Source organism: Podarcis vaucheri (genome assembly GCF_965113315.1).
Source record: "Podarcis vaucheri genome assembly, chromosome: 11".
NCBI classification, from domain to species: Eukaryota; Metazoa; Chordata; class Lepidosauria; order Squamata; family Lacertidae; genus Podarcis; species Podarcis vaucheri.
Genome location: NC_138749.1, coordinates 21,318,473 through 21,332,423, shown reverse-complemented (window position 1 = coordinate 21,332,423; position 13,951 = coordinate 21,318,473). Strand labels below are relative to the sequence as shown.

General features: G+C 44.1%; 1 protein-coding gene across 1 annotated transcript in view; it reads left to right on the top strand.

Moving 5' to 3' along the window:
* HCN1 (hyperpolarization activated cyclic nucleotide gated potassium channel 1) overlaps positions 1 to 13,951 on the top strand; it is a 186,809-nt gene that overhangs the window by 115,704 nt on the left and 57,154 nt on the right. The gene's annotated exons all lie outside the window — the stretch shown is intronic.

Sequence of the window (13,951 nt, the reverse complement as noted above, 5' to 3'; positions counted from 1 at the left end):
CTCCCGAAGGAGACTGTTCCACTGTCCCAACAGCTCTCACTTTCAGAAAGTTTTTCCTGATGTTTAGTCAGAAATCACAAGCACTGGGTCTTTATAGTATCTCAGCAGAGATGCTGTTCCACAGAACAGAGGCAGTCACACTGGAAGTCCTGCTGTGAGCTACTGAGGAGTGGGCTTCTGACATTTTAGAGAACGGCTTCGGCCCAGTATACCTGAAGGAGCGTCTCCACCCCCATCACTGAGCCCAGACACTGAGGTCCTCCTCCTCCTTCTGGTGGTTCCCTCACCGTGAGAAGCAAAGTTACAGGGAACCAGGCAGAAGGCCTTCTTGGTAGTGGTGCCCACCCTCCCTTCAGCTGCCAAGTAGATAAAGAACTACACAACTTTTAGAAGACATCTGAATAGATATGTTGTAAGTTGCCCACAGTGGCTGGAGAAACCCAGCCAGAAGGGTGAGGTATAAATAATAAAAATTAATTAATTAATTAATTAAAAGAAGCAACTATCCTGCAGAACACAGTGGCCAACCGGTCATGTAAAGAGTAAGGTAGTCTCTCAAGTATCTTGATCGCAAGCTGTAGATAGCCTTGGATATTAGTACTAAAGCCTTGAACTTGGCCCAGTAACAGATTGGCAGGTACCACTGACAAGATGTTACATGCTGGCAGATTGCCCCCACCAGCTTAGCTTAGTTGCCACTTTTGACGCTAGTTACATCCTCCAGACCAACCTTACTGATAACTCCACATAGCGTGTGTTGCAGTAATACAGCCTTGAGGTTACCAAGGGGCATGCACACTTGTTGATCATCATGACATTTGAAAACAGAGCTGTGCAAAAATGTCTGCTTGAAATTCTTTATCCTATTTGTTGGGAAAGAGACAGGACCATTTTACTTTTATTTGCCAAGGAGGAGAGGAGATTATCTTAAAGTTTCTGGAGGGAGGAGCTCATCGTTAGCAGTGGTAGTAACATAGCTTTTTTCTTTGTTTCAAAGTTGTACGTACATGTGGCAGCCTAACCACCATTTTGTGTCCTCCACAATGCCCAGGACCTAGCCTAGTTCCAGGGTATTATGTGTTGGCAGCAGAATTGTTGTTAACATGCACAAAAATGATGGGGAATATGTGGATAAAATGCTGTAAAGGGAGCTACTTTTTCGTGGGGGGGGTGTGTGAAATAAAATTTAAAAAACCCTCGAATGTTTTCTCTGGGAAAATGTCTCATGAGACTTTTTTTCTTCGCATTACATTTCCAACAGACTCTAGAGCTGAGCCCAACTAAATTATAGATTGGATATTTAATTGCATAATCAGCCCTCCTGATGATGGTGATCATTATAGCAACAACAACTACTACTACTACATATAAGGCACCTCTGTTCACAGACCTTTGTGAATGGAATACATTACATTGTTAAATTGCATTGACCTGCATGTAACCCTCAGGGTGAAGGGCCGGCCATAAATGTCTAGAAATCAATCAATAACAACTAAAAACTAGTTTTATTATTAGTTTACCCAAATTGCCCCAAGCCAACTCTTCCCATCCATTATTATTTTTAAAAGAAGAAGTGTTATGAGTAAAAATAGATAGTTTTCTGCACCTGCATGTTTTCATCTGCTAGTTGTTGGTTTTTTCCTCTATTTTGGAATATTGTTCCTGATGTCTCACTGTGACAATGCCAGTCTCACAACAGCCAAGTGACTGTAGACATCCAGAAACATCTTTAATGATAAATGGCATGTTTGCTGACGCTTCACAAGTGCAGCTTTCCTGACAAAATAGTGACATATCTTCAAAAATGTAATTACTCTAATAAAAAGTAGGTCACCGAGTTGCTGACTGGAACGTCTTGGCAATCTTTGTGCAGCTGCTTTTGTGGCTTCCGCTCTGCATAGATTGGAAACTAAAAAGTGCATATTTCCTGCTGAACTGCTGAAGAAACCAAGTGCCTGAACCAAAGGAACAAAAGCACTGCCAAACCAGCTAGTCTGAATGAAAGGAGCAGATTTTGTATTGTGTTCAGTAAAGAGCCACAGAAAAGACAGCAGAAGTAGGCACAGCTCAGCTACCTTTGAAACTGTGTAAGAACTAGGAGTCTAACCTTCAGTTTGCAACTCCAGGCAGACTTGTGTGAAAGGCCAAGGAAACAACTGGGACTTATTTCCATTGAATGGCCCTGTTTGCATGTAATGATAAGCCAAACCAAACCATGGACTAGCACAAGTCAGAAAGCATGTGGACTCCTGGAAGGGAGAGTGCTGCTACTTTTCTCCTCCTCTGATCACTCTGGTGCCGTGTTACACTTACCTAAACCATGGTTTGGCTTAGTATGTCATCTGAACCCAGGCTTGTGATTTAGCTCTCCCCAGATAAACTAGGAGCTGCAACCACAGTTTGACTTCATGCTACATGCAGATGAGGACAGTGTCTACAAGACAGAAAAAATCTCCAGCATTCAAGCAAATATCTGCACATGTGTCTTTGACTCCTATCTTCAGTTCTCCTGCTCCAATGGCCAGAGCTGCTGGGCATTCACCAACAACTGGAGAGCCACAGGTTCCACACACCTGATATAGAACAATTGGCTGCATATCTACAAAATGTGAGGGCAGTTATTTCAAATGTTCCCTACACAATCATCCCTTCATTACTCCTGCACATTGGTAAAACAACAGCAAACAGTATCTTGATACAACAACAACAACAACAACAACAAATTTATTATTTGTACCCCGCCCATCTGGCTGGGTTTCCCCAGCCACTCTGGGTGGCTTCCAACAGAACACTAAAAACAGAATACTGTATTTTTCTGTGTATAAGACAATTTTTTTTATGTGGCCATCTTATACACGGGTAGTGCAGAGAGGGGACGGGTGATTGGTGACAGCTGCAAGCAGGAGATTGTCAGCGGCGATTGGGCAGGTGATTGGTGGCTGTGGCAAGGTCTGCTGATGATTGGCTGCTGCTGCGACAATTGGGAGGGTCATTGGCGGCAGCTGGCAGCAAGCGGGCAGATGATAGGTGGCCTCGGTGAAGCATGCAGTTGGCATTGTGGGTCAGGCAGGTGATCTCTCCGCCCCCCAAAAAAAGCTCAACAACCCTGGGCAATCCCACCCCCATTTCCTTAATTTGGTGTCCCTCAGAATAGTGGTCATTTTATACACGGGGGGGGGGCGTGTTATACTTGGAAAAATATGGTACTTTACAAAAATATATTAAGGCTGTGCAATAAATTGCCATATAGTTGAATTGTATTGAAATAACATTGTGATATGTGCTTCAACAAGGCAATATACTGGTGAACAAAAGGTGGGGACTTAACAGCTTCCCAGGGGGTATCTCAGCTGAACCAATACTTTACAGATACTTTGCAGATAATTTGCAGGCACGGGTGTCTCCAGCTTTGTTTGCTGTCTCCTTTCTCCCTCCTAACCATAAGAAATGAAGATAAGCCCTTGCACAAACCAGCAATTTTTTTCAGCTTCACTGGTATATTTCCACTTAAAGGTAAAGGTAAAGGTAAAGTGACCCCTGATCATTAGGTCCAGTCATGACTGACTCTGGGGTTGTGGTGCTCATCTCGCTTTATTGGCCGAGGGAGCCAGCGTACAGCTTCCAGGTCATGTGGCCAACATTTTGACGTGCACTTTGACTTGCACTTTGATGTGCTTTCGAACTGCTAGGTTGGCAGGAGCAGGGACCAAGCAATGGGAGCTCACCCCATCGCGGGGATTTGAACTGCCGACCTTCTGATTGGCAAGGTCTAGGCTCTGTGGTTTAACCCACAGCGCCACCCGCGACCCATATATTTCCACTTAGAGCTCAGCTAATTATGCAGAGCCTGCTAACAATCCAGGAGGGAACCCTGCCCCCCCCCCACAGCTGGCTAGACAACCATAGATCCAGCTGCAAAGTAAACAAAGAACATAACAAAGAACTGGAAAGCTCTTCTTTCTTTCTTTCTTTCCTCACCCTCACCCCCACCAGTGGAAAAAAAAGTGTGGGGAAGAGTTTCCATTTTCATTTTCTGGTGGTGTTTATGTTGTTGGTTCCCCCTAAATAGCTTTCCTCCATATGAAAAAGGAAGGGTTTTTTATTATTTAATCTTTTTGCTTGCTGTGTGAGAATGATGAGGAGACTATCTTTTTGCTTGCTGTGTGAGAATGATGAGGAGAGTGCCATGGTACACCTGCAGCAGCAGAACCAGACAACTTCATCTGCTCCAGCTGCAATGAAACATGTCTCTCTCATATCAGTCTCTACAGCCACAGCAGGCACTGTAACTCTCCAACAGTTTGACTTCACCCTAGAGACAGATGGATGCCAACCACTTCACGATTGATGTTTGCTGTATTTTAGTAACACACACATGCAAATTATCAATTATCAGAGAACTGAGAGAACAAAAATGTGGGGCAAACTCAGCATGCCCAGTGCTCTGTGAACATTCAGTTATGGAACCATGGAGAATCTCAGAGGCATTTGTTTCATTTCAAAAACAAAACCAGCTAATGTGGATCTCCAAAATGCAGGTGGAAATTTGAAGCAGGAGAATTTTAGAAGCAGCCCTATTTATCTTGCACATATACACTTCAGGTTACAGACTCCACTAACCCAGAAATAGTGCTTCAGGTTAAGAACTTTGCTTCAGGATAAGAACAGAAATCGTGCTCCGGCGGCATGGCAGCAGCAGGAGGCCCCATTAGCTAAAGTGATGCTTCAGGTTAAGAACAGTTTCAGGTTAAGTACAGACCTCCGGAATGAATTAAGTACTTAACCCGAGGTACCACTGTAATGAGGGACGCGGGTGGCGCTGTGGGCTAAAGCCTCAGCGCCTAGGGCTTGCCGATCGAAAGGTCGGTGGTTCGAATCCCCGCGGCAGGGTGCGCTCCCGCTGCTCGGTCCCAGCGCCTGCCCACCTAGCAGTTCGAAAGCACCCCCGGGGGCAAGTAGATAAATAGGTACCGCTTACCAGCGGGAAGGTAAACGGCGTTCCGTGTGCGGCTCTGGCTCGCCAGAGCAGCGTTGTCACGCTGGCCACGTGACCCGGAAGTGTCTTCGGACAGCGCTGGCCCCCGGCCAATAGATGTGAGATGGGCGCACAAACCCCAGAGTCTGTCAAGACTGGCCCGTTCGGGCAGGGGTACCTTTACCTTTACCTTTACCACTGTAATGGGAATAGCACCAATCAGTTCAGAGGACAAGGCTTCCATCACCAGAACCTTTTATATGGAAGTACTGTACTAGGTGGTTTTGGAGACGATGCTTATCCCAGTGATTCTTGCACCAGAGTTAGGGCTAGCAAGATTGTTTTGCTTTGTGAAATAGAGTTGTGTGCAAATGGCCTCTCAAAATTTCCCTTTGTGTTTTAGGGGCAGAGAAATTGGGACAACTTTGCTGAAATTCCCCAGAAGCAGCATATACTTTCCAACAGTTTCTCGGGGTTGGGACACTCGCTTGCAGTAGCTTAGCTTCCCCGCACACAATCTCTTTTTCTGTTGCTGTTGGCAGCCTGGCCCCACAAACATAAGGGCCATTGAATTTAATGGGCTTACTCCCAGGTAATGGCTATAGCACTGCTGTCAATGAGAGGAAGTTGAGTCCCTCCAATGCATTTTTCTCTTTCTCTGGGTAAAAGAGGCAGAATGATGGCTATAAAGAGAATAAACTGGCATTTTATGTACTTTCTAAGTTTCCATATATGCTCTGTTTTTCTTCTTTCTTTAGTGATGGCTAAATAGCTCCCTGTAGAGAAATGCATCAACATATGTATCTCAGGAACCTACTTTTGCAACAGTTTTGCTAGTTATCTAACACATGGGACTGGGATGTAAGAACTCATTTTGCAAAACTCTATTCCTATGCAAGTCTCCTTGAAATGAATGGAGGCTTTGCAGAAACAACATCATGATGAATTGTTCCTTAGATTGTAGGCCCGGGAGTTGTAGGTAGAATGCAGGTTTAGCAATTCTCCCAAGGCCTTGCAACAGCAGAATGCCATTTTAAATAGAAAGAACACACAGTTCCTGAAACCAAAGAGAGTAACTTACTGGTCTTGTTTGCACGTAGCACTAAACCAAATACAGTGCCTTAGCAAGAGCAAGCACATATTTCGGTACTCAAAAAGAAATTTACAGCTGCTTTACTCCTCTGCCAGTCTTCCTGTTGCCACTGTCTGGAGCTAAGCCATGGTTTGGCTTAGTATTCCATTCAAACCTAAGCTTGTGGTTTGTTTTCCCCAGACAAACCATGAGCAGTAAACCTGGAACAAATCTGGCTTGTTGGGAGTGATACAAACCACAAGTCCAGGTTCACCCATAACACTAAGCCAAACCATGGCTTAGTTTTTGGTAGAGTGATGACAGCAATACTGGAGGAAGAGGAAAACGAGTTGTGATTTTCCTTGTCGGTACCCACATGCTTGCTTAATCTATAGTTTGGCTTAGCATAGCGTGTGAACCAGGCCACTAACTGCAACTGAAATGACACATGAACACAGAAGCATAAGTACAATGGGTGCTTGCTTTAGGAATGAGATTGAATCATAGAATTGTAGAGTAGGAAGCCACCCTGAGGATAATCTAGTCCAGCCCCCTGCAATGTAGGAATAAGCAGCTGTCCATTATGGGGATCAAACCTGCAACCTTGGTGTTATCAGCCCCATTCTCTAACCAGCTGAGCTATCCAGGCTGTGTGAATTTTTCCTGGAGATTTTCCAACCTATGATAGGGCATTCCATTTGTAGTCCCTAGAGATCATTGCCTGGAATCCATTATATTGTCCTTTTTTATTCCCTGAGATTTTGAGGGGCAATTTTAACCATGCTGATTAATTTATTTATCACTGCCTGTATAGTTTTTGTGGCTTTTACCTTTTTTAAAAAACTTATTTATGTACATGCTATCTGTTTTATTCTTTTTTTAAAAAAAACTGCCATAGGAATATGCTTGAAGAGCCGTATTAAATACTTAGAATAAACATTCCCTACCTTGTTTTCTTGCCCCCAATTTTTGCTTCCTGTGAAATGGCAGAATTAAGCAACAACATTAACATCTTTACATTTTTAGAACTCCCAATGTAGTTTTCCTTTAAAGAAGACTAGCAGGTGGATTCTATATTTGCGCTGCAGAGTAATTTTGTAGATCATCCTGTAATCAGAACACCATGGCTTGGTGCTGAGATGTGAATAGATATGCTATGTTTCCGTTCAGAAAGGTGTTTGAAATGATTGCTAAGCATTTCTGCACTTTCTAGTGGCATTACCATTATGCTATTTACACTGTGACAGGGGACCCTTTTTCTACCAGGGGGGCACATTCCAGGCAACCTTGTAAGGGGCACATGTTAGTAGTGAGCAGGGCCAGAGTCAAATGTGAGTGGAGCAACAAATGTAAATTTGCCTGTGTATAGTAGACTAGTTTCTAAGGATCCCTCTCTCTCCTCCAACTGGGCAAGAAAGAGGCATTATCAGAATTCAAGGACACAATCCAAGCAGGTGAAAAACATTAAGGGTGTAAAGCGGTGAAGGGTGTAGCCTGGAGAGAGTATCAAGAGGGGTCTAGAGGGCTGCATTTGGCCACCAGACCTGAGATTCCCCAAAGAGCATATATGCTATGTGTAATTATTGTAGAATTCTTAAGGACTGGCTCTGAGATATATAAATGATGCAAAGTGGATATTGGGCCAAGCTATCCTGTAGCCTATAATTTGAAGGGGGGAGGAGATGTATTCTTCTTCTTTGGCGATCACTCATAGCCAAGTAAGATTGTCTTCCATAAACACGGTTTTAACAATGAGTCCGTAAGTGACTGTGGAGGCCAACTCTGGATCCACACTCATGGAAACACCAGCAAAGTCCACCCTGCTGCCCACAGACAAAAGTAACCAATGAATTCAGGTCTACAAGGAGACAAACAACTGAATCAACATGCGCACACAGCACACACAATTATTTCAGAAAATTGCCTTTCCATGAGTCCCAGTAGCACAGGCAGCCATGAACCCACTTCTGCTAATCTCCAGGCATCTCTGTAGGCAGGAGAGGGTCATTGTTCAGTGATAGAGCACCTGCACTGCATGCAGGTCTTAACTTTAATTCCTGCCATCTCACAAGTACGGCTAGAAATGTCCCCTGCCTGAAACCATGGTGAGCTGCTGCCAGCCAGAGTAGTTAATACTGAACTAGACGGACACTAAACGGTGTTTCCATGCACTGCTCTGATTCGCCAGAAGCACCTTAGTCATGCTGGCCACATGATCTGAAGCTGTTCGCCGGCTCCCTCGGCCAATAAAGCGAGATGAGCGCTGCAACCCCAGAGTCAGCCATGACTGGACCTAATGGTCAGGGGTCCCTTTACCTTAGACGGACAAAGAGTCTGACTTGGTGTAAGGCAAGTTCCTTTGTCCCAAGGGTCCATCTCCTCTTGAGCTGCTTATAACTAGAGTAAAACACACTAAGAAAAGGGAAGAGAGTACCCACTGTACAGCACCCAGGCAGGACCAGATAGCGGACAGGTACACAGCCCCCCCTGAGAAAGTGGTTCAGGACCCACTAAGGCAGGGAACAACTCTTTTTGCCAATCATCCAATGCTAACAGTCAGGACATACAACAAGGTGAATGGCTACATTTAAAACGTAAAGCAGGTAGGATCACAGCATGCATAAAAACACCAAGGCTTGTGTTTAACATGCTTCCATCTTGGCTAATTTCACAAAAAAACAATTTGAGATTATAAGATTGCCCCTGTGTTCCTCTGATCCACTGGCTTGAGCATAGATGTTTACATTCAGCATCTTACTGCTGTGAATTCCTGGGGCATGGAAATGTAAATTTCCATAAAGACTGTTTCTGCACAGGAGGTGCTTTAAACTTGGTGGTTTCCACATTGTATACCGAGTATTTCTGCAAAATGCATTGTTTGCTGTGGAAAGTATGCATCAGCTGAGGGATGTCCCCCACCCCCACAGTTTTTTTGTAAACAGCTTCCATTGCCTTGGAGGTTCCATTTGCACTTCTTAGAGAGAGAACATGCTGTGGAATAGCTAGTCAGGTTTATATCACTTCACTCCTTCAACTGTCTGTCTCCAAGACTTGTTACTATATAAAACTTAGGAATCATCTGTTTTTATTTTCTTATCAGATCACCACTGTTACCAAGTCAAAACTTGGCTTGACCATAATCTGTCAGCAGTAGTCTGTTGTATAATGTCTCAGTTACTAACGACGCTCTATTTTCAATATTTTAATTAACAAAAGAGGACAAGGAAGGAGAAGTAAGCTAACTTTCTAACAAGTCACAGAGACATTCCGAGAGAAGGATTTTAATTCCAAGAGGAGAAAAAATTCTGCAGATATAAGGGACTTCATTTTCTTAATTTACTAAAGAGAAGAATTCTAGACTGAGGCTGTGCATGTTACCATTTGCACTATATCCAGAAACCCACTACTGTTTCTTTTAAAGCTGTGAACACACGTTAGCCACCATCTATATCTATTCTGTACTTTCTTGAAAAATACTACTGCCGAACCAGCTTCAGTTCAAAGGAAAACCCAGTATGCCTTAAAATGTTGCTTTGCTAATGAATATTGCAAATCCTTCTGTGAGAAAAGAATGAGGCTGCTGTGTTCAGAGCAAAAACAAAACTCAAAGCATTTGTGCTCAAAATATCACTGGAAACAGCCAATAATTTATTTTCCCTTTTGCTGCAAAGCAGAAGCATCTGCTTTGGGGCAATAATTCTGCAGACCTGCACCACCAGGCTGTGACAGCTGGAACTAGCCTGGCGTAACAAGAGAAGGAAAGCCCCATTTAGGCAATAACCTTCAAGCTTCAAAATTTCTGAATCAATTTATATCCAAATGTGGGTGTATGGATGAGTGATGATAAGCCTTGCCTAAGGGACGAAGTTGCTGTGTGGCAACAGAGCTGATTTGCTTGACGAGAGAAACTCCCAGGAATAACTTCATCAAAACTTGAAAACACCATTAAACAACAGATGGTTACCTGAGATGGTGGCTGCCTTGTAGTTTTGAGGATGGCGAATGCACATTTCTACCTGTGACGATGAATCAATCATCCATCCTCAAACTAGAAAGAGTGCGTGCCTTGCCATCTGTCCTGGCAAAAAAATAAAATAAAAGGTATCAGAGGGTGAGGCTGTGGATTAAAGAACAATTGAACAACAACATCAGAGGTCACCAAACATTTTAGGCCAGTGGACACATTTGGAATCCCCAGCTGGCATGGGCAATGGTGAGGACAGATGGAAATTGTAGTTGTCAACATTAAACAGCATCAGGTTTGGGAAGGCTGGCTAATGTGGAGCTCAGTTGGTAGAGCTCCAGGCTGTGGGTTCAAGCCCCACGTTGGGCAAAAGATTCCTGCATTGGGTTGGACTAAATGACTCTTGTGGTCCCTTCCAGCTCTACAGTTCTATCATTCTATGAAGGGTAGTAAAGGTAAAGATAGGTAAAGGTAAAGGTAAAGGGACCCCGACCGTTAGGTCCAGTCGTGACCGACTCTGGGGTTGCAGCATTCATCTCACTTTATTGGCTGAGGGAACCGGCGTTTGTGGACACATTTGGAATTTTAAGAAGGTGTTGTGGGCACCAGTCCCAAATGTCTGCCTGCCTGCCTGCCTGCCTGGCTCTCTCTCTGTAATATCAGAAAATGGTTGCTGTGGGGGTGTCACAATGGTTGCCACATGAAATAGGACTTACAAAATGGTACAGGAATATCCTATCCACTCCCCAGTCAGCCATCCCATCAATGAGGGAAGAGGCAGCTACGTCAGCCGCTGCTGGGTTCACCAATCTGTTCTGAACAGCTGAGTGGCCAGGCCTGGCATCCAATGAAATGAGAGCATGTTCAGGGAATGCTGGAAATGTGAAGCCACTGGAAACAGGAACTGAGCAGGAAGAGCAAATTGTCTCTTCCGTATTGTGGATTTTTGAGGAGGGAGCATTTACACAGATCTTTCACAGGCAGCATATGAGGTAGTGGTGGTCACATGGGCATCTGCAGGCGCCACATTAGTGACCCTTAATCCATGTGAAAGATTTGCATTGCCTTTGAAGATGAAAGACATGGCCAAAGAGGTGCTTTTCAGCCATTCCAGTCCTCCTGGCCTCCACTTCCTCTTCTGTCTCCCCAGTTTAACCATGTCCCTTTGCATGGTGGGATGGGAAAGGGCACTTAGGTGCCATGCATATCATACACCAATGTTTATGATGAATACTGAAGGAGGGGAAATGAATTCTACTTTCTCTCAGGCTGTGGTCAGCAACCTAGAGAGTCTTTTGATCAGAAACGTAGGTCTCCCTCAGTGTTGAGTTTGCACCTGTATAATAATAATAATAATAATAATAATAATAATAATAATAATAATAATAATAATAATTTATTTATACCCTGCCCATCTGGCTGAGTTTCCCCAGCCACTCCAGGCAACTTCCAATCAAGTGTTAAAAACAGTACAGCATTAAATATTAAAAACTTCCCTGAACAGGGCTGCCTTCAGATGTCTTTTAAAGATAGGATAGCTGCTTATTTTCTTCACACCTGAAGGGAGGGTGTTCCACAGGGTGGGTGCCACTACCGAGAAGGCCCTCTGCCTAGTTCCCTGTAACCTCACTTCTCGCAGGGAGGGAACCACCAGAAGGCCCTCGGAGCTGGACCTCAGTGTCCGGGCTGAACAATGGGGGTAGAGACACTCCTTCAGGTATACAGGACCGAGGCTGTTTAGGGCTTTAAAGGTCAGCACCAACACCACTATTATTATTATTATTATTATTATTATTATTATTATTATTATTATTATGCCACTGAGCTGCCTTGTTTCCATGCAAGGAGGGTTGGAGGAAGCCCACTTCCCTGAACTTAGAAACCTAACATGCCAGGAAGAAACATTCAGTTTATTCTTCTCAGTGACATACCCAGAGACATTTTTTCAAACAGGATTATTTTGTTCCAGGAAAGCGTTCGCACATGCAATTGCCTGCCTGCAGCCTTAAAGTGGCACAGTATAGGAAAATGACGGTGTCGCTTTAGCTGATAATATACTTATTGTAAAAAGAACATATTTCCAACAGAACAAGTCAGTTACAACTAATTGAGTCGCGCTGCTTGCTCTGTTAGTCGTTGAAATCTTCTGCATGCCTTTTCAGAAGTAAGCTCCACTGAGTTAGTGGATATTGGATTGCATCTTAGCTTCATCCTGGTTATCTTTTGCTGTGTGGGACCTCTGTGTGGGAGGCAGTATTCCTTGACTAAGCAGCATAGAAAAGACCCTTAAACACAGAAGATGCACTGTATTTAAACACTGATTACTAAGGAAGACCTATAAATTAAGGCTTAGACTTGGTAGACTAATTGCAAATAATCAGCGAACGGTGCTTTTTACAAACGTGAAGATTTCCTGACATCCTCAAGCTTTATTACATAATCAATCCTTGGATAAACAGCTTTCGTATTTGCCACAATTACTGTCTTTAATAGGTTATTTCCCCCCTCAAATTAATGTTTTTCTATTTATATCAGTTAAAATGGATTACTACTAAGCTGAAGCCAGCGATAAACTCGATGTCAAATAAGAAATTAAATGCCCCCTTTCCAAGGTAGATGGCATGCTTCCTCCAGCTCCTCTGAGGAGCAGAAGAGATTTTAAAACAAAACAAAAAAGCTGCATTTTTGTAGGCGCTTTTGGCAGGAAGGAGGCTAACAAAATAACAGAATAGCCCTGTTTTAAAAGTCGATGTGGAAATAAAAGATTTACAGTTTGGATTACGTGTTTCTAAAAACCATCTGCTTTGGACCAAAGTGTATGGGGATGTGTCTGTGTATTCACCTGAATCATAGAAAACCCACACTTACCTAAACCTCCGTCCATATATCCTTTGCACACCATGGTGGAAATCCATGCATGATCTCTGACTGAGTAAATTACAAGAAGGTCATCTCCTATCCTGTGCTTCAGCAGTCTGAGGCATGGGTGACTCCGGGTTGCTGCATTTAGACTCCGCACACAGTGCTAAACAGATATTCTCTGCTATCTGCTTTTGCAGCCAATTCCCTGTTCAGAGAAGGAGGAAGGAAGGGCTGGGGAGTCAGTTCACCCCTCCATCTTTAGCCATGTAATCAGCACTGTCAGAGGTTTGGAACATATTACTTATTGCCAGCCTTCCCCATTCTGGTCCCTCCAGATGTTTTTGAGTACAGCTTCCATCATCCCCAGCTGGCATGGACAATGGTGAGGACAGATGGAAATTGTAGTTGTCAACATCCAAAGAGCATCAGGTTTGGGAAGGCTGGCTAATGTGGAGCTCAGTTGGTAGAGCTCCGGGTTGTGGGTTCAAGCCCCACATTGGGCAAAAGATTCCTGCGTTGCAGGGGGTTGAACTAAATGACTCTCATGGTCCCTTCCAGCTCTGCAGTTCTATCATTCTATGAAGGATAAAGCTATATTAAAGGTAAAGGTAAAGGGACCCCGACCGTTAGGTCCAGTCATGACCGACTCTGGGGTTGCAGTGCTCATCTCACTTTATTGGCCGAGGGAGCCGGCGTTTGTCCGCAGACAGCTTCCGGGTCATGTGGCCAGCATGACTAAGCCGCTTCTGGTGAACCAGAGCAGTGCACGGAAACGCCGTTTACCTTTCTGCCGGAGTGGTACCTATTCATCTACTTGCACTTTGACGTGCTTTCGAACTGCTAGGTGGGCAGGAGCAGGGACTGAGCAACGGGAGCTCACCCCGTCGCAGGGATTTGAACCGCCGACCTTCTGATCGGCAAGTCCTAGGCTCTGTGGTTTAACCCACAGCGCCACCCGCGTCCCTTAAAGCTATCTTATTAGTTATCAAAATAGTACCTATTTATTTATTTATTATTTTAAATACATTGATCCCAAGGCCTTGAACGTATTCTTTTCTTTCCCTTTCACCCAGTGAGC